The sequence below is a fragment of the Protopterus annectens genome, chromosome 6.part0 (genome assembly GCF_019279795.1).
Source record: "Protopterus annectens isolate FY-2018-M chromosome 6.part0, PAN1.0, whole genome shotgun sequence".
NCBI classification, from domain to species: domain Eukaryota; kingdom Metazoa; phylum Chordata; order Ceratodontiformes; family Protopteridae; genus Protopterus; species Protopterus annectens.
In genome coordinates this window covers 1588951821-1588978930 of record NC_056737.1, presented here as the reverse complement: position 1 = coordinate 1588978930, position 27110 = coordinate 1588951821, and the positions used below count along the sequence as shown (strand labels likewise).

The 27110-nt window shown below is 40.7% G+C and overlaps 1 protein-coding gene across 1 annotated transcript in view; it reads left to right on the top strand.

Annotated features, from left to right (window-relative positions):
- The window catches only part of CLASP1 (cytoplasmic linker associated protein 1), a 4127769-nt gene that overhangs the window by 2717726 nt on the left and 1382933 nt on the right, over positions 1–27110 (top strand). The window lies entirely within an intron of this gene.

Sequence of the window (27110 nt, the reverse complement as noted above, 5' to 3'; positions counted from 1 at the left end):
CCCCTCTCTTCTGAGACCTCCCCAGAATACCCTTTTGAGGAGGCTCCTCGAAAGAGATCATGCAAGAGGAAGCATATAGTCTCTCCTGATGAGTCCACCACCTCTGACACTGACCTCAAGGTGTCAGAAGGGTCCCCACAGTCATCCTCTGAAGATGTCTTCTTTGCAGATATCTTAGAGATCCTGAAACAGACGGGGCTAGAAATCCATCAACCCTTCTGATGAGGAGTCGGTGTACCTGAAGGCTTTTGGATCTCAACCTTCAGCCTCCTGGGTGTCTCCGCCTGTCGACAAGCTATTGGAGTTCTCCGCCTGTCGACAAGCTATTGGAGTTGGTTAGTCAAAAGGCATGGGAGTCACCAGACGTTATGGAACCAGTCCCTCAGAGGTCAAATAAATTCTTGTCATAACCTTTGGAAACATAATTTCTCACGAAAGACGTTTCTGTAGATGCTGTGGTGGTGGCAGCAGCCACCAAGAAGGAACTTTCTGAAACATCCTCATTTGTCCATCCACCAAACAAGGACTCCCGGACGATGGATACATACGGGAAGAGTGTTTTTCATAAGCGACTTTTACCCTTAGATCGCTGAATTACCTTACACATTTTACGAGACTATGAAGAGATTTCCTGAAGGAGTTAGGAGATACTCTCCAAGGTTCATTGGCTGTGGGGTTGTCAGAAAAGATCACCTCTCAGCTATCTACCTTAAATTCCATCGTTAACTGCTCCCATGAGACTAATATCCTATGCAACAGATGGAGCGAGCAAAGCGGTGAGTTCAGGAGTTTCCCTGAGGAGGCACTCCTGGATGCACTTGTCTAACTTTGCAGAGCCTTTCAAGTCTACTTTTAACAATGCCCCTTTTGATGGTTCCTCACTTTTTGGACCCAAAGTCAAGGACACACACACCAGATGCGAGCAGGAAGGGAAAACTCTCTCTGTCATTGGAGTACGTTTTTCCGTACCTTCAGGACCTTACCCGAAAGGCTAAAAGAGTGGGAAAATGTGGTTCAAAAGATCCCAGAGAGTTCATAGGTTCATAGGTAGGTTCTAGGCTATCTGCCCGAAGGCATTTATAAGCCTAGTCAGAATCTGTTGGCTTTCGCCGCCCCCCCTTAGATTAGTTCCCTGTGCCTCTGTCCAGCAGAGCCACTGAAGTGATCCCCGAGGTAAACTTTCTGTTTCCCATCCACTCGTCAAGATTTCTTTTGAAGAGTGTTAACGAGGAGCTCTGCCTGATGTAGATTGCGATCTTGTTTCAAAGCATGGGAAGTCTCTGGGACAGGAATCTATCCCTCCAGCACGTCCTATTTATTGTTGTGGTTAAGTTTAGATCCTTCGAGCGTGTGGCTCGCGGGGATAAGATTTTCTTTAGGTGGAGCATGTCCATCAATTCTGGGTTGGACATGGCCTTGTATGTCAGGCAGAGATCACCTCTGAGTAGGCGGTATGCAACTGAGTACAAATGTAATTTCTTCAGTCGAGCTGCATAGGGCATCTGTTTTGAGGCCAGTGATCCTCTTGGTGGGGTACTTCTGTGGTCTTTCCAGCTGTTGCAGGTGTCTTGTAAGGTACATCCCAAATGGGGCATTGTATTCTATGATGGGTCTGATGAGTGATGAGTAGAGGGGTACAATGACCTCTTTTGATCTGGATGCGAACCCTTTTGTGATTACGTGGGCCACATAGAGGGATTTCCTAACCACTTTGGCAATGTGATTATTAAAGTTGAGATTACAATCTACTTGGGTCCCTAGATCCCTTATTACGTCTTCCATATTTAGGGGACTACCACCTATGTGATAGTTTGTGGGTACTTTGTTTTTTCCAAAGGGGATGACTATGCACTTTTTGGCATTTAGCTTGAGGCCATGATTTTGACACCAGGTATCCATCTCAGTGAGACCCTTTTGGAGGATGTCTGTGTCAGCCGGAGAGTCAATTATAGCCCCTAGTTTGCAGTCGTCTGTGAACTTGGTCAGCCATAGTCCTCCTGTGCTTGTCTGTACCTCTGAGAAGTATATGCCGAACAGGAGGGGTCCTAGGACTGAGCCCTGGGGATCTCCACTTGTAACCGATTTAGAGTCGGACCTAGCTCCCGCAACTCTCACCATGTGGGTTCTATCCGTGAGCCATTTGGCAACCCATCTTGTGACGTAGGGGTTTATGTTCAGGCTGGTGAGCTTGTCTATAATACTAGAATGGGGAATGGTGTCGAAGGCCTTTGCGAGGTCTAGGTAGGCTGTGTGTACCACCTTTCCCTCATCTATAGCCTTGGTAACTGTCTCAAAGAAGTCCACCAGGTTCAAGAGGCATGGTCTGCCCTTAACAAAGCCGAACTGGGTAGGGTCCAGTGTTTGGTGGTTCCCAATGTCTTTGTTAATGAGTTCCACGATGATGCGCTCCATAGCCTTGCAGACCAAGCTAGTCAGGCTTATAGGGGCGATAGTTCCTAGGGTCTGTTGTAGCTCTACCTTTGTGGAGTGGAATAACCGCTGCTGTGCGCCACTCTATGGGTACGTAGCCTGTGGAGAGGCTGAGTTTGAACAGTGTGTTTAGGTGAGGGGTTAGTTCGTCTTTGAGCTCGTGTAGGACGCAGCCTGGGACACCGTCCGGTCCCATTGATGCTGTGTTTTTGACTTTGGAAAGGGCTGTTTTAACCTGAGTGTCATTGATTTCAGGGACTGTGCATTCTTCTGGTATGGTTATGTGCCCTCTTGGGGGTGAGAGGGGGGTGAAGTTTGCGCTGAACCTGTCTGCCAGGATGTTGGCGATATTGGTCGGTTCAGTGTATTTTGTGCCATTCTGCATTAACTCCAAGCAGATCTGAGCATTGCCACTTAGATTCTTGACATAGCTAAAGAATGCCTTGTGGTTATCTTTGGAGTCCTTGGCAATTTTACTTTCAAAGCTCGCCTTGGATGATTTTATGAGGGATCGTAGTTTTGTGCTGATAAAGATCAGGGATGTCTTCCCTTCTTGGTATTTTACTCTTTTCTGTACTAGTTTCCTCCTTCTATTGTATAGCTTGTTTATGGCAGGAGTCCACCAGACTGGTTTCCTTTTCTTTGAGGAGTGAATCTTGGTTTTGCTTGGGATGGCATGATCCATGCATTCTTGTAGGTGCCCGTAGAATGCATTAGTAAAGATTTTTGCAGCTTGGACAGCGTTATCCTTCAGCATGTGGGCTTTGAAACTTCCAACCTCGGTCTTAAGTAATGTGAAGTTTGCTTTTGAAAAGTTTTTCACTGTGGTTTTCTTGTCCGGGGGTGGGGGCGGAATGTGGATATCCAAAGTGATTTGTTTATGGACAGATCTAACCAGCGAGGGGTTGACCTCCGGTGTGGAACACCGGTCGCCCATGTTGGTGATGACTAGGTCCAATATGTTGTCACCTCTGGTGTGAGTATTGACCAGTTGAACCAGGGCATTTGAGTTTATAAATTCTAGGAAATGTTGGGCAAATGAGTTGGTACTTGAGTAGTTCTCTCAGTTAATGTTTGAATAATTGAAATCACCCAATATTAGGGTGTTTGGTAGGACCTTTATGTTTCCAGGAATGTGGAATGGGGGTCCTGGGACATGATGGGCGATCTGTAGCAAGCTACAATTTGAATTGCAGTTTTGCCCATTGTTAGTTGCACGTGGAGGATTTCTGAAGCATCGTGCTGTGCCACTAACCTGGAGGTGTGGGTATCCTTGATGAATATGGATACGCCTCCGCCTTTTGTATTTCGGTTTGGGTTCTGTGGCCGAAATGTATGGTATGAGTTGTAGCCTGGTCGTGCTGGGGTGCTCTCTGGAGCCTTAAACCAGGTTTCTGTTACTGCACATATATCAGTTTTCTCCATACTGAGGAGTGCCTCGAGTGCATGCATTTTGAGGTTCAGACATCTGTAATTGAGTAGCACTACCCTCAGTTTTTTGTTACTTGTGCTATTTACGGCGGTAGATTTGTCTTTTGAGCCTTGCCTAAAAAAGGCACTATGGGGGTGGCAAGCACCTTGGCCAGTATTTGAAAACCTAAGGGTGACAGGTGCAAGCCGTCTCTAGTGAAGCAGCGTGGCTTGTCACGCATGTCATCCCAGGCAGAGAGACTGGATCCCCTTTGAATGACAACAGAAACTTAGCCAATTGTTGAAACTGAGAATGTTTACTTTATACCGTGATGTCATTCTTGGTGAGGGCAGGATGCTACTCAGATTTTTCAAGATGCACGTGGTGTATCCTTCTCCAAGGGCAGAAGGTGAGGTAATAATGGTAGACGTCATCCTAGAGGCAGAGGGGGTCCTCAAAACCAGAATAACAGTGATTTCTTTCGCAGCCAGCCCTACCAGCTCTCCTGAAAGGAAGCCCGGCTGCTCTACTCTGGAGGCAGTCAAGGGGCATTTATCTTTGTACCCAGAAGCCTGGCGAGATATCACAAGAGACAAGTGGGTACAAAGTATAATATCCAGAGGCTATTCTATTCCCTTTTGCCACCCTGTCCCACAGATCAGAACAATCCCGGATGTTCCACCCAGTCAAAGGAAAGAAGCAACTGTAGAAATTCTAAACTTTCTAGACAAAAGAGTCATCCAAAAAGTCCCCACAGACCAGATAGAATTCAGAAAGACCCATATTGGATCTCAGCAAATTAAACGAATCCGTGAAGAAGTCCAAGTTCTGAATAGTGACCCTGCAGTCAGTTTGTCCCTTTTTAAGGAAAGATGACTGGATGTTGTCAGTAGACCTCCAAGATGAGTACTACCACATAAAAATGGACACAACATCAAGGAGTCATTTACGCTTCTGGCTGGGAGCCAGTCATCAGTTTCGAGCTCTGCTCTTTGGTCTCACTACAGCCCCCTCAGAGTGTTCACGAAATGCATGGCAGAAGTCACGGCTCACTTGAGCCGTCTGGGATTCCAAATGTTTCCATACCTAGACGACTGTCTCCTAACTGCCACCACCAAGCATCTACTTCAGCAGGCGAGAGACACCACTCTTCAAACTTGTTCTTGGTTAGGGATTACAGTCAGTTGACAAAAATCTGCTTTGTTGCCTTGTCCACATATTACATTCATAGGTGCAGATCTCGACACCGTCTCCATGATGGCATGACTTCCTCCGGACAGGGTTTCTGTTCTCAGATAACAAATAGCCAACCTTCTACCCAGAAACAAGGTGAAGGGAAAGACAATTTTGAAAGTCCTAAGAACTATGGCTTCAACGATCACCTTCGTTCCCCTAGCCAGACTGCGTATGAGAATTCTTCAATGGCTCCTATTTGCTCACTGGTCATTAGAAGAACTTCCCATGTCTCACCAAGTTAGAATTACGGAGTTATGCAAAAAAGATCTCCTATGGTGGTGTCGGTCTGACCATCGGGTGACCTTTTGTGCCACAACAACCTGTAGCTACAGTGACCACAGGTGCCTCCCAGGTAGGGTGGGGGGGCATTATCTGGGAAGGACAGTCCGAGGCACATGGAAAGAACACGAGGCCCATTTAAGATCAGTGTATGAGGGCAGTGCTTCTAGTGTTGCAGGCACTCCAGGACTCTCTTCCACTAGGAACGATTGCAATCCAGTCAGACAGCATGTCGGTAGTCTGGTACATAAACAAACAAGAAAGAACCAGATTATACTCCCTTTGTCAAGAAGCGCTGAGAGTATGACTGTGGGCAATCTCTTCCCAACATCTTCTAGTAGCAACGCATATCCCTAGGAAATCCAACGTGATAGCGGACAAGTCAGCAGGAGGATTTTAATGCTCACGAGTGGTCTCTGAACCAAAACATAGTGGAGGAGATTTTCTGAAAATGGGGCCAGCCTTGCTGCTATCTTTTTGCCACTCCCATGAATACCAAATACAGCAGCTACTTTGTCCTAATCCCCCCTCTGGGGGAGACACCGAGGGACGCACTTGTTCATGATTGGTCCTCGGGACTTCTGTATGCATTTCCCCCCTTTCCTCTCATATCCAAAGTCATCCAGAAAGCAAAATCCTTAGGAAGCAGGCTGATTCTCATTGCCCCATACTGGCCTCATCAGATTTGGTTCCCCTTCCTCTGGCGTCGCCTACAGGAGAAACCGTGGTTTCTGGACCCAGTTCCAGCCCTTCTGACTCTTATGTCAGGAACTCTTCATCCTGTTCTCCAAACCCTCAGTTTGACAGCATGGCTGCTCCACTTCCAAATTTAGTCAGGCTTCAGGACTTCACACCAGCAGTAAAATACATTTTGGTATCCTCTCACAAAGCTTCTACCAGAAAGTTATATGCTAGTAAATGGAAGAGGTTGTCCTGCTGGGCACAAGCAAAAAACATTGATCCCTTCTCTGCCCCACTCAGTTCAATTGTGGAACTTCATGCAGAACTTAAGGCTCTGCTGCAGCTACAATTAGAGTCCAACTAGCTGCAATATCTAATTTCCACATTGGTGAATATATTTGTAACCTGCTGTCACACAAATTGTGTAAAACATTTTTAAAAGGCACTTGTTTATTGAGACCTCCCGTAAAAGAACCTCTCTCACCATGGGATTTGAATTTTGTCCTGACTCACCTAACATTACCTCCTTTCGAGCCTTCATCATCTTGCGATTTCAAAATCTTCTCTTGGAAAACTATTCTCCTAGTTGTCATTACATCTGCAAGAAGAGAGTTGAAAGCTCTATCAGTCAAGCCATCATATTAGATTTTCCGTAATGATAGGAGTATCTCTACATATTAATCCACCCTTCATGCCAAAAGTTTGCTCCCAGACCAATCTAAATCAACGTATTGAGCTTCCAGTGTTTTATTCCAATCATAGCAACAAGAAAGAGTACAAACTTCACCAGTTGGATGTGCATAGACAACTTAGGTTGTATCTACATAGAACTATAGATTTCAGGAAAACAGATCAATTGTTCATTTCCTTTTCAGAAGCAAAAAAGGGCATGCCAGTTTCAAAAATGACGCTTTCAAATTGGCTCTCAAATTGCATTACCTTTATACACACCTCAAATAACAGGAGTTTACCATTCAAAGTTAGAGGCGACTTGACCAGAGCATTAGCAACACCCTCTGCTTACCTAGCCAGATTGTCAATGGACAGTATTTGTGCCGCTGCTACGTGGGCAAGTCCCCATACGTTTATTGCTCATTACAAAGTTGATTTGAGCTCCAGGGATAGGGCTTCCTTTGGTTCCACTGTGCTCAGTGGTATACTCCCGTGAGTCACCCAGCGAAATGGTGCTAGGGATGCTGGCCCATCCAGCAAGAGTGAAGGCGGGATACGACAACATAACATAAAGTAGTTATGTACTTTCCCTAACGTTCCATGTTTGTTGTCCATCTCGCCCTTCATTCTTACGACCCTCCCACCATTCTCGAGCCAAGGACTCCTAGAGGAGAGATTTTTCTTCTTTAGTAAGGAGCTCCTTTGAATTTTCCTTGCTATTTCTATACCTGATTCACATTATTAATTTAGGCAGATTGTTATGATTGGCAGCAAGCAAGATCTGGGGAATTACACCACTGCATGATGGGACACCTATTCTGCCACGAGCCAAGTTAGAGACTTCCAGCTAGTGTATTCGGCCGAGTCTGGAATCGAGGATTGGCTCCGAACCCATCCAGTAAGAATGAAGGGCGAGATGGACAACAAACATGGAACGTTATGGTGAGTACATAACTTATTTTTTTGACCCTACCAGGATTAAGATAACAAAGTTTCATTAGTATACTTTTGTTGAACAGAAACAGTAGTCACATGCTTTTATGCCAGCTCACCTTACCCAAATGCATACTAATCTTTACAAGCCAGTATTACAACAGTAAACAGTCAACAGGGCCAGTCATTTTATTCACAAATTGCAGTCCCCATGCCTATTACCTGCCTAAAGTTGGTGGTTTGTCCTTGCCTTGATAAATAATAATAATGCTTTCATTAATGTATTTTTGATGCGCGCACACAATCACAATTTGCATTCCATCTTGTTTCATCAGAATACACTTTAGTCCTGGAAAGCCAGAATTTTAACACCCAAACAAAACAAAAGGGCCAAACGTTTCATCCACTAACAGCCACCACATCAATTTCCCGCCTAAAGTGTCTGCTTTGACCCTGCCAGGATTAAAATGAAAATAGTAATGGCTGCATTAATTTGGTTTTGTTGCACAGAAATAGTAGTCTCAGGCTTGTATGCCAACTCCCCTTACCCAAATACTCATTCATTTTGCAATGCTAGAGTTTTAGCAGTAAACAGTAGGGCCTGTCATTTTATTCACAAACAGCCTTCCCCCCCAAACTTTACCTATCTAAAGAATCTCTTTGACCTTACTAGAATAAAAATAGAAGTAATAGTAACTGTTGGATTGCATTAATTTAGTTTTGTTGGCAGAAACAGTAGTCACAGCTTATATGCCAGTTCGCTTTACTCAGATACACATTTTATTTTATTTTATTTTACTTTTGTGTACCGAGTTTGTCCAATGGAGTTTAGTCAGAGGTTCTCCGGGGAGAAAAGCTGTACCATACTGCAAACATTTTCAAACAGATATTCAGTATGTACAAGCACATTTAATAATATATATTAACAGTTACTCATACATTGCTAATTAGATTGCATTTATATGAAAGTAGAGACTATTACGGTCTTGCAATTCCAGATTACATCATCAGTAAACAACAGAGCTAGATGTTTAATACATGCATAGTCCCAATCCTAATTGTCCACCCACAGTATCTGGTTTGACCCTACAAGGTTTGAAAAAAAAAATAAGTGAAAACAAAGACAATGGTTACAGTAACAACATTTTTTCAAATTACAGTAGTCAGGAAGCTTGTAGTTGATCTTACTTCACCAATATACATTTCAGTCATGCAAAGCCAGAGTTTCAACAACAAAACAGCAGGGCCAGTCATTGCATCCACTACCTACCTAAAGTATTTGGTTTTACCATGCCCACATATTAAATTAAAAAAAAAAACATTCACAAACAGTCCCTATACTCCTTACCTACCCAAAGTATCTGGTTTGACCCTGCCAGGATTTAAAAAGAAAAAAAAAGAAATCGGGCACGCCGAGATCTATTATAATAATATATAAAAACTGAATTTTTTTCATCTACAGACAGTCCCCATACCCACTGCCTGCTGCCTTCCTGTAGTATCTGGTTTGACCCTGCCAGGATAAAAAAGATCAAGATCTGGTAAATTAAAAAAAATAATTTCTTCTGCAAACAGCCCCCCCCCCCCCCATACCAAATTCCTAACTTCATAATGCATCTGAATTGACCCTAATAAAGTAATAGATTAAAAAAATAATCTGCAAACAGCCCCAAAATACACTGCCTACCTTGTTTCCACTTGACCCTGTCAACCACCATATTAAAAAATAAAAATAAAGTCCTCCACCATCAGCCTCCGAAATGCACTGCCTAGCCAAACACATTTCACCCACAAACAGCCCCCAAAACACAATGCCTGCTTAGTATTTGGTTGACCCTGCCAGAAAAAAGTACATCAAATTTAAAATGACTGGTAATCATTTCATTACCATTTCTTTAGTCCAAGAGTTTCTCTTTTCCTTCTTTTTGTTCTTAACTCATCTGGAAAAAAAAAACAGCTGCTGCAGACTGTGCAGAAATAAATGGTCATCCTTAGTGAAAAAAAATGTAAACCAAAATAAAAGATCCAAAAGGAAAAAAATGTTCATCTGTGGCGCTCATTTTTTATGCTGCTAGACAATGTTGTGTATGTTGTATGTGCTCCCTTGAGTTTCTCACCCTCAAAAGTGAGCGGGAAGGGAACTTTCTTGCGTTCTTCCAGGTCCAGAACATTCATGTTTCTTCTGACGCTTAGCTCTGGAGTCGTGTCACTTACACATACAAGCTGCGATCACATGATAGGCAACTGACCCTAATAGATGATCTCACATTAAATTTGGGTGGTTAAAACAATGACATCTGGGTGTCTTTTTTTATTTGGATTCTGGGCCGATTTTAAAACATCCCAGAAGTTTTTTTTTTTTTTTTTTTGTAAACAATGTATATCGGAACTCAAGCACATGTGTGCTCGAGTTCCATGGACAGACGTGCAGCTGCTATGAGCTGCTTAAGTAAATCTTTTTTCATAAGTAACATTTTTACTTGATAAAAAAATAAAATATGTCTTACAGAAGTGGGGACTGCAGTCCAGTGTCACGAGCCACCCCATTGAAGTTAGTGAATAAATGGGGACTGTAAAGCATCAGTCGCATTTGTGAAATATGGCTTTGCAAGAAAAAGTGGCCAAGAATGACTAGACTTTTGTTGACATGGTTAAATGTGTGGGTGGACTGTAAAGGGCAAACCCCACTTTTCCTTTTTAATGTTTAGGATACTAAAAGGGAAAAATATCAATAAGTAAAACAATTTTTGTTCTTGTTAGAAATTATATAAAACACTTCATGATGTAATGTGCATGCTGCGTATTGTAAAGCAGTTTTGTATAGTGTGTAATCAGGGGTATTTTAAAATGTGGGTGAATAACCATTTCAGTGATTGTTCTATATGTTAAAGAGTTCAAACTAAACAAGTATTTTTTAGTTGCAAGAAATATAGGCTTTGCAGCATAACAAGAGTAGAAAGGCTTGACAAAAGCAAGCTTACTGTGTGTGTATGTTGTAATGTTAGGCAGCTGGGATGGGGTCAGATGTAAGAATTACACTGATTATATCATATGTAGAATTAAGATATTTTCTCTTATTTTTACAGAGGTGACTGTCTAGATTAATGTTCTTGGCTTAAGCTATAGACAAGTGTTTTTTTTTTATTATAGGCAAGTAGACCTGAAAAATAAAACAAAATGATGAAAACAATGGAGAAGGCCAAGTTTACTAAATTTACAAAGATATTAGCTTGTTTTTTCCATTAGCAAATGTTCAGTGGGAGTCAAGAAGTCTGCAGCTGAAGACATCTGTACATTCTGTTATGAGTGAAGTTAACAAAGAGTCATTGCAGACAGCTTTTACATGGAGACAAGCTATCTGTAGCTGCAAGTAAATAATTCTCAGTCCTGAGCATTCTGTGCTGAGGGGTATGCAAGATTTAAAGGTACAGTGGCAAGTAGTTTAGTTGAAAATCAAGTTTGAATTTATGGGAAGCGAATAAGAGATAGAAGACTTTCTAGCAACCTTAATGCTTTAATTCATTTAATAGAACAGTGTACAATTTAGTTTTATTTAAAGATATCCATTGCATTTTTTCTTAGGGCTAAAAGTTAATATTTTCTGAAAGCATATAAGCTATTATTTGCATCTGGAGGGGACTAGAGGTAAGAAAAGAACAGACGGCAGTCTAAGAGTGAAAGTGGGAACACAGTCTGTTGTATGTACTTTCACATGGGTAACCTTAATTTTAGGTTAGGTAATGCCTGTTGGTGCAGCTGTTGATATAGGGCAGCATTTCCTATCTGGAGGGTTAAACTACATTTTTTTGAAGATGTACACAGTTTGTGTGTTTTTTTCTAAGTTAATAGGAGTTGGGGATATTGTGAAAAGGCATTTTAGTTTTTGAAGATGTACATAGTTGTATATGCTTCTTTTAAGTTAAAAGGGTTTGGGGTGTTATGAAAATGCATTTAGGTTGTTTGAGAGTTGTCATTAAAATAAAATGTTTTGAAGAATAAGGAACAAGACAAATGGAGATGAGAAGAAACAGGTCTATAAAAACCCATCCTGGCTGTGGCTAACCATGTTTGCAGATGATTGCAAACTGGGAGCAGTCAGTGAATCCCTCTAAGATGTGAATACCCTTTAGAAGGTATGCCTCAGATAAATGGTTGGTGCCAAAGAGATGGCTTAAAACCCAGTACCATGAAAAGTATTATAGTACCTTTTGGGAAGTCTGCTACCTCTGGTAACTACATCATCAATAAAACACTCCTAAAAGTTGATTCATTAGTCAGGGATTTGGGAACTCATGTAGATAGTAACCTAGCCTTCAACAAACATGTGTCCAAGGCAGTAAGAAAGTCCTTCTATGTTGCTGAACTTGTAAGCAAGAACATGACATCCAGATCCAGAGAGGTCATCGTACCTCTGTACTCAGCCTTCATCAGACCCATCATAGAGTATAATGCCACCTTCGGTATGTACCTGACCGGACACATGCAGCAACTGGAATGTCCACAAAGCTTCCTTGCAAAAAGAATACAGGGAATAAACACAATGGCCTACGCTGAACAAACAGCATCAGAACTACTAGATTTAAAGATCTACATTTTGCTTGCAGCATAAATAGGAGATGCTGGAGAGAGAGAGAGGTGTTTCTCAGTGAATTTCCATTTTCTGGATCAGGCTCCCCATTCATCTACGTATCCCTATTTAAGTGCGCCTTGGAGCAATGGATGGGTAATCGGAATTTCACCTCTGGTCTGGCACCAATGAATCTGATGGCCAGAGGCAGTCAGTAAATCACATTCTATATAAATCAAATTTGTGGATCACATTTAGGTTGCACAACTAGGCTTATAAGGGCCCTAGAGGTCGTTAGCCTAGTATGTACCTATGAACGTATATTAGTGTATGCATGTAACACAAAAGTTGGAAATACACATTCAAAAAGCTGTTGTGCATAATAGGTGGAAATAGTAGTTTTTTATCATCCATATTATACTGGAATGTAAATGGCCTCACAGGTATGGACAGAAAGGAAAGAGTGTTTAATTATATTAAGAAATGCAGAGTGGAAATAATGCTGCAGTAGATGCATTTGGAAAGAAACAATTATGTGAATTTGACAAAGAAAGGCTTTCAGAATGGATATTCAGCAGAATCTCAGGGACAAAAGAAAAGGGTAGTAATTATAGTAATTGCTTGAAGGGCTCCAGTACTGAAGAGTAAAACAAGACAATAATTCTAGATTTGTGGTAGTAAGGAACTGTTGGCAAGGGGGAGGATTAAGCTACCATATATTTATATTGCACCAAAAACTACTGCTATGGAGCTTAAGAAATTTTGGGAGAAATTATCAACTTTCAGCAGAGAATATTAATTATAGGTGGGGACTGCAATTTGATTTGCAGTAGTGAGGATATATCAGAGGACTAGAAGAGAAAATATAACAGAAGAGGATATATTTCTGAAGAAATGTGTAAAAATATTTGATATGGAAGATGTGAATTCAGTATTAGGAACTCGGACAAAATTTACATATTATTCCCCAAGGTGCAGTAATTGGGCTAGAATTGATAGAAGTTACATTTCACAGGGACATCTGCATTTAATTGAAAGTTTTGACACATGCACCCAGTAATTGATTCAGATCATGCACCAGTAAAAACTAAGATAAAATCCAGAGTATTGAAGTTAAAATGAAACACTGGCACTTCCTCCCCTACCTGCCAACAAGGAATGGGTTGTGGAAATTATTTGAGAGTTATTAGGGAAGATAGAAGTATATTCAGAAGTTATAGCTAGTGAGTAGGATAAAATGAAAATGGATTTTTAAAACCGGGTAGAAATAAAAGAGAAGGAGATATGGTTAAGAAGTAATATGAATTACTTAGAGGGGCTGATAAATGTCAGCTCACAGGACAAGAGGAGGTGCAAATGCAGAGTGCTTAAGAGGAAATAAGGGAATACCTGGATAATATGCATGAATTTAGAAAGATTGCTGTTAATTAACTATTTCTTGATAATTCCAGAGCACAAAAACTTTTAACACAATGATTTAGGCAACACAAAGTAGAAAGGGCCATCAACAAACTTAGAGAGCATATAACAAGAAAAATAACCATCGATTTTGTAGCGGTGTTAGAGATATTCCCAAAATTTTATGCTGATTTGAATAAAGCAGAGAAATGTGGAAGTCAAGAAAAAAGTGCAAATGGAAGTATTTGTGGAAGACTTAATTATTGTAAGGTTAGAGCTAGATGAGGCTCAACAGCTAGCATCTAAGATTGGAGGAGATGAGATAAAAATGGTGATGTATAATTAATCTTCAGGAAGGTTTTCAGGAACAGATAGCATTCCTGTTGAAGTTTGGAAGTTAAGGGGTAAAAAGTGATAAAGTTCTGGAAGATATTTTAAAAGTAGGGGAAGCGCTAACATCTTGGAAGAAAGCTGTGGTGGCTGCATTACTTAGACAGTAAAAATTCATCAGACACAGCCTCATATAGATCCATTTCAATTATAAGCCATGACTGTAAAGTGTTTATGTCTATACTACCTAAAAGAATGGCAAAGGTGTTGCCAAAATTGATAGATATGGATCAATGTAGTTTTGTGGAATTGCCTTCCATATCAAGGATAGATATCAGAGTGTAGGCAAAGAGAAAGAAATAGGGGGGTCCTAATCTAAAGACCAGCACTGGTAGAGTTTTTAGTAGAATCTAGAACAGAAGTTGGCATTAAAAAATGAATAATTAGTAGAGCATATAAAATATTGCATAACTATAACAATCAATCAGAGGAGGTTAGGAAGTACTAGGAAGAGAGATTCGATTAGCAATGCATAAAGAAACAATGGGGGGTATATGTAGGTCTCCCAAATATGCAACAAAATGTAGACTATTTCAGGTCTTTGCCTGGAAGTGCTTACATAGGTATTGTTATACCCCAAGCAGACTTCAAAGAATTTTGCCTCAGGGAGACAGTAAATGTTGGAGGTGTGATGGTGGGACTGAAAGAGATTACTGGGAACATATTTTATGGAATGTAATAAGTTGGTAGATGTTTGAGATTCCCTGTAGACTGTTCTGTCAGAGATGCTGGGTGTGCAAGTTAGATTGACTAGGGAAATTATTTTTTGAGCTATGATAACAAACTTGGAATTGCCTAGACATGGTATGGCCTTGCTGAGTCTAATTAAATTATGATGGCTGCCAAAAAAGCAATTAGTAGAAAATGGAAGTCAAAGTCTAAACCAAGTTTACTAGATGTAGTGAAGGCAGTAACAGAGTTAAAATAACTGGAACTGAGACCTTTAGAAAAGGGTAGGAGCAAATTACATAGGAAAACATGGAACCTGTGGGATCAATCCATGCAGAGGAGGAACGAGGTTTAAAAGAAGGCAGGATTTGAATGAGCTATGTAATGTTAGACTAACAGTGACTGGATATGGTAAAAGTGATGTACTGTATTATGTTAGCAGCTACAGTTTTGTCTGCACGGTTTGGAATTCATAATGTTTGCAACAGAGATTGTGTTGCACTGGTTTATTGTCATTTATATAAATGTAACATGGCTTATGTCATACATGATAATTTAATAAAGATGTTTCTTGTTTAAAAAAATGTAATTTTGTGGAAGGGAGGCAAACATTTGGAAATATAAATAAACAGTGATGATTCAGAGGAAAGCAGAATGTGAAAAAATACCGTTGTTGGTGGGTCTTGTTGCAGACAAAGCATTCAGCAGTGTAAGCTGGGATTTTATGAATACAGCAATGGAAGCATTTCCATTCCATTATACAATAGTAAGGTTAATTGGAGAGACATATGAAGGATGGGAGGCAATAATTAAAGTGTGAGGGTTCCTCTATGACAATTTGTACTTGATCAGAGGAATGAGGCATATAATTAGTATGGTAATCAAGAAAAGTTGTCTTTATTTGCTGATTATATTACTTTACACTTAATAAATTCAGAAAAGGACTTCTTAGTGTTGTGAAACATTTTGAGACATTTTCATGTCTTTTCAGGATATAAAATTAATGAAGATAATTTACAGCTATAGCCTTTGTTTTATGTACCTACACAAATTGGTTCAGCAATACCCATATTTATGGGGAAAGTGATTAGATGAAGTTTTTATCAGTATAAATTAAAAAGACTTTTGTTGTGGCAGTCAGGGGAAGAGACTAAACAAAAGAGTGAAACTGGAAGCTCTTGTGTATGATTTTTAAGATACAAGCAGTGAAAATGTTTTTAGTCATTTTAGTTTTAAATACGAGTCGGGCATATTTTTATCAACCTCATGAGAAGTTGTGGGCAATAATAGAATTAAAGGAATTTATCTGGGAGGGGACAATGGCAAGAGTTAAGTGGGATAGGTTCATAAGTGTGTACTAAGCTAACAGCCCTGGAGCCTATATAAGCTTAGCCCAAGAAGATTCCCTGGCATCATGCCGCCCAAAGTTAGTTCCCAGTGCCCCTTGTCAAGCAAGGCCACTGAAGTGATCCCCAGGGTGAACTTCCTATTGCCCATCCACTAGTCAAGATTTCTCTTAAAGAGGGCCAGTGAAGTACTCTGCTTGACGTGAATGGAAAGTTTGTTCCAGAGTATGGGAAGTCTCTGGGTTGGAATCTGTCCCTCCAGCATGTTCTGTTTATTGTGATAATGAGGTTTAGGTCCATGGAGCATGTGGCACAGAGGGATTGGGATTTCTTTAGGTGTAGCATGTCTAGCAGCTCTGGGTCAGACGTGGCTTTGTAGGTCAAGCAGAGATCGCCTCTAAGTAGACGATAAGAGACATAGTATAGCTGGAATTTTTTTTGAGTCTGTCCGTATAGGGCATGTGTCTAAGGCCTAAGATGTGCCTAGTGAGGTACATACCAGATGGCCATTGTATTCTATAATAGGTCTAATGAGGGATGAGTAGAGAGGGATTATGACCTCTTTCTTCCTGGATGCGAAACCTTTTGTAATGAGATGTGCCACATAGAAGGACTTTCTGACTATAGTGGCAATGTGGTTATCAAAGGAGAGGTTGCTGTCAACCTGTGTCCCCTGGTCTCTTATCACACCTTCGGTGTTTAGTGGACTACCACCTGTGTGGTAGTTTATGGGCACCGAATTTTCCCAAAGGGGATGACAATGCACTTTTTGGCATTGAGCTTAAGGCCATGGTTCTGGCACCAGTCATTGGTGTCAGAGAGGCCTTTTTGTAGAATGTGTACATCAGTTGGAGAATTCATAATGGCCCCCAGTTTGCAATCATCTGCGAACTTGGTCAGCCAGAGTCCCTTTCTGTTGGCTTGAACTTCAGAGAAGTACATGCCAAACAGGAGAGGACTAGGACTGATCCCTGTGGGACACCACTTGTAACTGGTCGGTAGTCAGATTTGGAGTACTCTCCTTCCACAGTGTGGGTTCTATCAGTGAGACATTTCGCAACCCATCTTATGAACTAGGAGTTTATGCTTAGTTTAGTGAGTCTGTCTGTGATTCCTGAGTGTGAGGGATGGTGTTGAAGGCCTTGGCAAGATCTAGGTTGGCTGTGTGAACTATCTTGCCTTCATCCACAGCTCTGGTGACAGACTCAAAGAAGTCTATAAGGCTGAGCAGGCATGATCTACCTTTCACAAACCCAAACTGTGTGGGGTCCAGAGTTTGGAGATTCCCTATGTCTTTATTTATAAGGTCCATGATGATGTGCTCCATAGCATTACATATTAGACTCGTCAGACTAGTGGGATGGTAGTTCCCAGGGTCTGTAGTCACTCCCCCTCTGTGGAGTGGGATGATCATAGCAGTGCGTCATTTGGTAGGAACAAAGCCTGAAATGAGGCTGTGATTGAACAGGGTACTCAGGTTTGGTGCCAGTTCACTTTGTAATTCATGTAGAACAAAGCCAGGGATATTATCAGGTCCCATGGAAGTTGTATTCTTGGCTTTGGACAGTGCGTTTTTTACCTGTGATAATAGGGACTTGGCATTACTCAGGTGTATTGTGATAGGCCCTTTAGAGGGTGAAAAGGGGAGTAAAGTTCGCATTGAACCTGTCGGCCAATATGTTGGCAATATCAGTTGGTTCTGTGTATGCATTGCCGTTTTGCTGTAACTCAGAGCAGATCTGAGTATTGCCATGTAGATTCTTGACATAACTATAGAATGCCTTGTGGTTGTCTTTAGAATCTGCGGCAATTTTGTTTTTGTAGCTAGCTTTAGAGGATTTGATGATGGATCTCAGTTTTTTGCTGAGGCAGTTTTTCCAATCTTGGGACTTCACCCTTTTCTGCAACAGTTTTTTCCTTCTGTTATAGAGTTTGTTTATGGTGGGGGACCACCAGATTGGCTTCCTTTTTTTGGAGGAGAGCGTCTTGGTTCTGTTTGGTATGGCCTGTTTCATGCACTTGTGTATGTGCTTATACAGTGCATTGGTGTATGATTCAGCAGTCATGCACCTATTTTCCATTTGCATGGGTGTCGTGAGGTTAGCCAGCTCTGTTTTTAGAAGCCCAAAATTGACTTTGGAGAAGTTTTTACGGTGGTTTCCTTTGGGGGGGTGGGGGGGTGGAATGTGGATATCCATGGTGATTAGCTTGTGGTCAGATCTGATGAGAGAGGAGTTGATTACTGGTGTAGACCAACAGTCACCCATGTTAGTAAAGACCAGGTCAAGGATGTTTCTACCACTGGTTGGGGTAAGAATGAGTTGGTCCAGGACGTTGGAATTGATGAATTCCAGAAAACGTTGAGCAATTGTGTTGGTACATGAGTAATTTTCCCAGTTAATGGAGGGGTAGTTAAAGTCTCCCAGTATAAGGGTAATGGGTTGTACACTAATATTTTCCAGTGTGTTTAGGAATGTGAAGTGGGAGTTTTGGGACATGGTGGGGGATCTGTAGCAGGCTACAACCTGGATTGCAGTTTTACCCAGTGTTAGTTGTACCTGAAGTATCTCTGATGCGTTATGTTGGGCTACTAGTCTGGAAGTGTGCATATTCTTTATGAATGTGGTCCTTTAGTGCTTCAGTCCAGGTTTAGGGGCCGAAAGGTGTGGTATGAATTATAGTCTTGTAGTGCTGGGGTGTTCTCTGGAGCCTTGACCCAGGTCTTGGTCACTGCACAGATGTCGATGTTCCCCATTTTAAGAAGTGCTTCAAGCGAGTGCATTTTGAGATTTAGACTTCTAGCATTGAGTAGTATAACCCTCAGATTTTGTTTGCTTGTAGCTGTTATGGTGGTAATTTTGTCTTCAGGACATTGCCTAAAAAAGGGTACTGTAGGGATGGCAAGAGCCTTGGCCAGTATCCGGAATCCCTGGATAATTTGATCCTTCCAATAGAACAAGGTGGATTAGGATTACTTGATTTGAAGGGTTATTTTATAGCTACACAATTTAGCCTCATTTTCATAGCACAAGTAGAAGGTTTTAATTCAGAATAGAAATGATTGATAATGAAGTGGGTGGTTTAAGAAATATAGAGAGAGAGTGGGATTTTGGATGCACATCCTTAAGGAGAATAACAGCAACCATTCAGAGTATTATATTCATAAAGTTGGAGAAAATATTTTAAGAATTAAGCCAAAACAAGATTTTGCCAGTAGGGATTACTGCAAATAGGGGTACAGAAAATAGGCAAGAAAGAGTTGTAATTTACTAGAGCAAAAAAAAAAAAAACAAATGAACCAAAATATTGTGAACAAATAACTAGAGTAGGATGAGACCAGGAAGACATTTGGACTGCGGGCTAGAGAGTGCCTTCCCTACTAGGGATTAATATCAGAGTGTGGGCAAAGAGAAATAGACGATCTGCTCTAGTAGAGTTTTAGTTGAATCTAGAATAGAAGCTGCTGTTTAAAAAGGGATAATTAGTAGGGCATATAAAATACTACATGATCACTATAAGAATCCATCATTGGTGGTTAGGAAAGATTGGGAAGAGACACTGGAAAAGAAATTTACAAGAGAACAATGGAAGGACATATATATGGCTCCAAGTATTTAGGAAAGTCCAGAAGGTTAGGATCTTTATTTGGATCTTTACTTGGAAGTGTTTGTGTAGGTATTTTATACTCCAAGCAGACTTAAAAGAACTTTTCCTTAGGTAGATAGCAAATGGTGTGATGGTGAAGAAAGGTTAACTGGTAATACAGGTTTTGGGAGTGTAATGAGCTGGCAGATTTTAAAAATTCCCTACAGAGTACGCTGTCAGAAATATTGGATGGGCAAATGGCTGCAGCTAAGGAAATGATTCTTTTGAGCTAGGACACAGGATCTGAATTGCCTAGTCATGGTAAGGCCAGCCATACCAAGTTTAATTTTGTTAGCTGCCAAAAAAAAATCAATTGCTAGAAAAATAGAAATCAAAGTCTAAACCAACTGTATTTCAAGTATTGAATATTATAAAAGATGTAAAAAAAAAACTGGAAAATAAGGGAAGGAACAAATTATGTAGAAATAAATGGAAATTGTAGGAAAAATGCATGCAGAATAATGCTCAGGAGGAGGAATGAGGGTTAAGGGAAGGCAAACATTTAGCAATTTATATAATGTTGGACTGATGATAGTTACAAAGAAAAGCTATGTGGCGTATTATACATGTAAGTAGAAAAATGTTAATTTGATTTGTTTTCTGTTAATGTATATTTGTCTATGACTTAATAATTTAGTAAAGGTGTTTAAAAATCAACATATTGCATTCCCAAAAACATGTTTCTAGTTACCCCTCAATTTCCCATTACACTTCCAGCATTTGCTATGTACCTGGGGAAAATTCTCTGAAATCACTTTGGGTTTAAAAATACCCATGCAAGCACTTCCAAGCAAAAATCCTAAACTTTCTGGACTTTATTGCATATTTGGAAGATGCCTTCTTCTTGTTCATTTTTATATTACCTCTCCATTCTCTTTTCCCAGTCTTTTCTGACTCCTTTGATTGATTCTTATAGTTATCATGCAATATTTTATATGCCCTAGTTATAATTTTTAATAACTTCTGTGTAGACACAACTTAAAACTCTACCAGAGCTGGTCTTCCATTTAACTATCCTTGTCCCTTTCTGCTTGCCTATAGTCTGTGTAAATGCCTGGTAGGGAAGGCAGTCTTTAACCTGCAGTCCAGATGTTTGCTGGGCCGCCACCTACTCTTATTACCTTTCTCCACTCTAGTTTCCTCTCCCAAAACCGTGGCTCTTTTGCTGATTTTCTTCAGTAAAGTCCAGCCCCATTTTGCTTGCTTAGTATACCCGATACTTACTTGCAGTCATCCCTGTTGATAAAGTCTCATTTCCCAATTTCTGTTTTGGTTTACTTCTAAGAATACTTTACAGTTTCTCTATGGTTATTGTTATTCTTCTTAAGGACATGTATCAAAAATCCTGCGCTCTGTATCTCTCCCATTCTCGAACTCCTCCTCCCCCCCCTCCCAACTCATCATCATCCCTTTCTATTTTGACTTGTAGCTTTCTTCTTATAGTATGTCTATGAGTCTTAATTGTGTAGTTCTAAAATATCCATTCCAGTCAGATAATCCTAAACCATATTGTTCTATGGGGAGAGTTAACTTATCCCTCTTAACTCTTGCTCTCTTCCCTCACAAATACATTACTTTCTCTCTTTTATTAGTTATGGTCCACAGCTTCTTTTGTTGATAAAAATGAGCCTTACCCATGTATAAAGTTAAAGCGACTAGAAACATTTTCACTGCCTGTATCTTTCCATATTCATAATCAAGAGATTTCAGCTTCATTATATCTAAAATCTTGGCAGGGGAAGGGTTTCCTTATGTTCCCATATGTGGACAAGTGACTCCTAGATTTTGTGAAAGTGTATCTTCAGTGAGCTTTCACTTAGATGCAGTCCCTGGAGGTGACCATAAGTTGGAATAAGTCCTTTCTGCTCCTTGTTCATAGGAAGTTTTTGTCAGAGAAGAGCTGGATATTCTCTCTGTTGTAAGTCACTGCTGACATTAGAAAGGGTCCAGGAGGTCATGGTCTTGCCATCCTGGGTAAAAATGTAGTTCAGTATTCATGTTAGCAGTGTATTGTTCCTTTTAAGCTTAACGGCCGAATTTATCTTGATGATTCTGCTTGTACACCTGTGGATGCAGCTGTTGCTGTGGACTGTGAGATGTCAGTGATTTCAGAGCCATCATGTTCTCACATACCTGCTTTTGCTGCCAAAACCTTGTTTAGTGAATTATTCTCACCAAGTTCTGGTAGGTTGTCTCTTCCTGTAGTTGGACTCATTAAAGCTTCTAAGGCAGAAAATTTCCTTGTTGAGTGAAGCAGTTGACTAAGCTGCCACTTGTTGCAAGGAGTATGATCCCTTTAGATAGGAATTGCATATCAACCATTTAGAGCTCAGAGCACTACCGCTTACCCTGAAAGCCTTGGCGAACATCTTTTTTGTGAACTGTCCTTATCAGGTTGGACAACCACTCCATCAAGTTGTAACTGGAATAGCAGTGGGGCCCAATCTGCTACCTCCTGTGTACATGCAGACATTGCCCATGTGACACTGAGCCATAGAGAGGGACATATTCTGTCTTGGTGATGCACATCCCTGAACAGTTTAATAAGCTGACATATACTCTGTACTGGGTATTCAGTCCATTACTAGAGCTATGGATTCTGAGGCCATTTCTGTCCTGTGATTGACCTGTTTTCCACTGCAGAAACATAGATTGTCTCCTCCGCTTCTTCTCGGTTCAGTAGTGTGAGGGAGTAGTGGTGTATGCATCATCACAAAGTTCAGGGGAAAAAAACTAAAACACCTTCCTTTTGCTCCTTCACAAATGAGAAGGGATATGGTTTCAGGCTGTAAGGTTGATAATTGTCAGGAAACTTTTATGGTCCTACCAAGGGATATCTGCCATGATGGAGTAGAATTTGACTCCATCACAGGGTCTGGCTTGTAACGTATACTATTCAATCCTGACAGATTTGCTTGTGTGGGTCTTGAAAGTGACTGATACTTCTAGGAGATTTTCTGCTCTGCAGGCCCTGAGCATTCAGGTGGGGAACTATTTCTCAATTTGAGCAAATTGATAAACGTGTACCATACTAGTTGTTTAGCCTGCAAGTGAGCTAGACCTGTCTAAAGCAACTCTGTTGTTTAATCTCCAGTTACTCCACTGTCAGTGTGTATGCATCGGTTACTTGTGTGGTATGTTTGTGGTAAAGCAGTTTGTTCAAGGAGTGCTGTGTCTTCGTCCTGTTTTGAAGAAGCCCTCCCATACATCAGACTTGATTGTAATTGACCATGCTGAAGTTAGTTTCTTGGGAAGTATTCTTTCTTACAGCTATCACCTTTGTTGGGTCTACTTTGGAATACCATTAAAACTTACTAGTTCCTGACGTACTCACTATAGGTTCACGACACACACTCATTACAAAACATGAATCTGCTCAGTGTTTTTGCAGCAGGGTTCATAGGTTTTAATGAAGATTAATGCCAAAGGAAACCATAAAGAAGCTCAGCCATACCACTGAATACTGGTGGGATGCTAAGGATCAGATTCCAAGAGACTTCGCTTGGTGTAAATAACTTACTCTTGTTTAAGGCCGGTCAGGGAAGCAAGCTTACACCCAAGTAATAAATAAAGTAAACTTTCTCCATATATCCCCGGTGAAAATTTGAGGTCATACCGTCGGGTGTTAACATGGTGGTAGAAGTTTAGGTCTCTATAGCAAGTGTGTGTTTTACCACCAGTCCTATGTAGGTGAAGAAGTTCAAGAGTACTGGGTCGTTCGGAAGACTAAGAAGAGACCATACCCTAAGGAAGCTGTATTATACTGAGTAGAGGGACAGTGTTTTTAATTTATCAAAGTAGCTATGGGTACTGAGATCACAGATCTTTTTGATAAGGAAACATTGAGGTCTGTCGGGCTGGTTTTGGAGCTTAGCAAAGTATATGCTAAATGGTGCGTTTTAGTAAGTTGTAAATAAAATGGAACTGTAACAACTTTGGTTCTGAGTGAGATATGAATGAGATATCATGCAGGATATGCAAATTAGAAGGATTTTCTCACACCACAGAGACACTGGGGTCAGAGAAGCACCTGTTATCGATGTATGTACTTAAGGCTCTGAATGATTATGACAAATTTAAGTGGATTGTCATGTGTATGTGTGTGTTAAGTAGTAATGTTGCTAGATTTACTAAAGGACGCTGTGGTGCATTTCTTGGTACTGAGGATAAGGCAACGATTAATATACCAGGCATTTCTTTGGCCCAGCCCTTGCTGGAGAATGAGTATCAGAATGGGATTTGATAACCAGCCCCAGCTTGCAGTCAGAAAATTTGGTTATCCGTAGTCCCTTGACATTGCCTTCTATGTCACAGAAATGTATACCAAAGAGGAAGCCACACAGGATAGTACCCTAAGGAATTCCATTTTTGGTATTTTTCTGCCTAGAGCAAATAACCCAACCTTAATGGCATGGATTCTTACGTCAGCCAGTTACCAATCCAGAAAACTATGTATGGATTAATGTTGAGTTGGGAGAGCTTGATAGTAATGTCTGCATGGGGGACTATGTCAGAGGCCTTGATAAGGTCCATATAACCCCTGTCTGGCATATACCACTTATCCATGGCCTCAGTAACTCTTTCAAGTAACTTAAACAAGCTGAACAGGCATGCAGTAAGTTTTACAGAGCTGAACTGGTATGCATGCAGGGATATAAAGTTACATATGCCATTGTTTGTTAGTTTAGCTGTAATAAGTTTTAATAACCTTGCAGATAATAGTAGTGAGACTAATAGGCCTCTCATTCCCAGGGTCAGTAGAGGGGCCACCTTTATGTAAGGGCATCAGGAATGCCATTCTTGACACCTCATGACATAACCAGTGAAAAGACACAGGTTGGTTAGTTAATGGAGAGGCTTTGCTAAGTGGGACTTTACACTTCTCAGCAGCTGCCAAGGATGTTGTCAGGATCAATGGAAAATAGTGGTTTTAATTTTGGAAAGTGCCAAAAGTACTTGTTCCAAATTCATCTCAGGAGGAGTTGGGGGGGTAGAGTGGACAGATGGGAGAGTAAGGGAGTGAAGTTGCTGTTGGTGTCAGAAAAGAAGGTACTATTGGAGGTAAGTTCAGTACAGAAGTGTAGGTTACTTCTAAACTTCATAATATAGCTGAAGACCTTATTGTTGTTTTTTTAATTAATCTTAAGTTCGTAGCTAGCATTGCATTTCCTAATGGTAAGTTTGGGAGACTTGCTTAGTGATAGGCAGGAGCTTTTGCAATTTGTTGTTGAGTTTGTTGATGTATGTGGTAATTCCACCATATGGGTTTATTTCTAAATTTCTCATTGCGCTTATGCCAGATTGGTACAGATGCATCAGGGTTATCTGCTCAAGAGGGAGTGAAATTCAGAGTAGTAAGCAGGAGCCTCAGTTGCAAGGTTTGCTGGTGAGCAATACTGTTTGTGATCGTCAGTAAGCTCAGATAAAAGTAAGTGGATTTGGAGTACTCCCTGATTATAGAGGAGTTATTCGGGGGGGCACAAAGCTGGTTTTCATAGAGGAGATCTTAGTAAGATAGTCGGATATGAATAAGGAGAAGGTAAAAAGTGTGTGGGGGGGGGGGGGGCTAAAATTTGCAGAAATGTTTGTAAGGACAGTATCAAGAAGGTAACACCTGAGGTGGGTTGGGGGCTATTTGGTTAAGTGTATTTGCATTTGTAAAGTCTAAAACTCGGGGCATATTTGTTGCTGGTAGTAAATGTTTGTCAGTTTATGTGCAATTTATTGAAGTCATCCAAAATAAAGCGAAAGATATTTTGTTCATCTGTTAACTTTAATCAGTTAAGGTATCCTACATGCTCTGAAATATAGATGGGTATCTGTTACTGTCTGTAATGTGATAATTAGTTTTATTGAATGTAAGAGCGACCTCAACCAGTTACAGATTTGTTGTCATGTGAAATCTGGTGAGAAACAATTGACATTGTGAATAAATGGAGATAACGTCCCCCTATATTTGCTGGTGGATCAGAACACACGTTAGACATTTTACCCTAGGAAACAGGAAATATTATCACTAAATGGAATCTGATTTCTGTAATTACACAAATGCTGATGTCTTTGAGGTTAATGAAGGTTTTTCCCTTTTCTCTTAGTTGGTACAGCCTTGTAGGTTGTGTATTTTGAGATCACGGGTATGAGAAAGAACAGTCCTTCTGTAAAAAAAAAACGTGCATTGGTCTTGTCCATGGTAGACCAAGCACATTTAGTGGATCCATCGCAATGTCTTTGAGTGCCTTTATTCATAGTATTTATGACCTTCAGGCCTTATTTGTAGAGGACTATATATGGTCTTTTAAAAGGATAGAATGCACTTCATTAAGGATAAAATCATCTCTAAAGTAGTGCATTCATTTCTTTGATTTCTTTTTTCTCTTCTATGCCCTAGTTACTGGCATCCGCCTGTGTTGCCACATTGGGCTTCTCGCCCTTCTCCTGAATTTCCTCTTTTCATCAAATTTCTGTCTGTAGTCCTGAGTATTTCATCTCAGACTCATTCCCATAATTTGTTTGCATCCTCTGTTGTCCCACAGACTTTTAACTCGTGTGATCTTATCCCCCAGTTTGTCACTGTCCACTTCCCTAAAATTTCAAAGTATTGTCTTTGTCCAAGCATTCTTACCTTCCTCTTCACTTAAGTACTGTGGCTTAGTCAGTGGTGACTGACTGATGGCACCTTGCATGTCTCTGACCCTGTCCACCTTGGTTATTACCTAATTCAGAATTTTGTACTTTCTAGTAGCATCTCTTAGTAGTTGACTGAACCTCTGATGGTCCAAGGCCTCTGTCAAGTCCTTTCTCTGATATTAGAGCTTGGACTCTTCAGTCTGCTTCTGGCAGAGTCGCACCCGGACTGAATCCCTGCGAACATACTCCCTTTATAGGTTCATAGGTCGTTATTAGACCTGTGGTCTGGGAGAAAATTAAAGAACCTAGCCTAGGGTTCCAATTTCCCCAGATCAACATTTGGTTAAGTAACTTCTTCACAGTCCTACAGCAGACAAATGGAGGATGAGTAAGTTACAGACTTCAACTTAAACTCATAGCCTTAATCATCAGTGGTAACCTACAGACTTTGAAGCGAAGACTGCTTGGTTCCTCTGAGATATGAACTCAGAGCACTAAATTCAGAGTCTAGGTTTCATGTATTGAAAGGCTAGAAATTCAGCAGTCTCAGAGGAAATTCTGGTCCTGCACTCCTAGTACATACATTTATTCTGACAAGTGGGATGTAATGGCTGTGTTTTTTTTTCCCCTTAATGTAGGCCAGCAATTTTAGGCATATTTTTCATATCCTGAAAGAGTGCACATTTGCTGCATGAAGTCAGCTTCGGGGGAACACATGAACTTCTTTTCATTAACTTTGGATGAGGAGTGATCATGAAAACAGAACAGTGAAAGTGTGGGACAGGAACACTGTTACCCAGGACGTTGTGTAAAAATTGTAATAAAA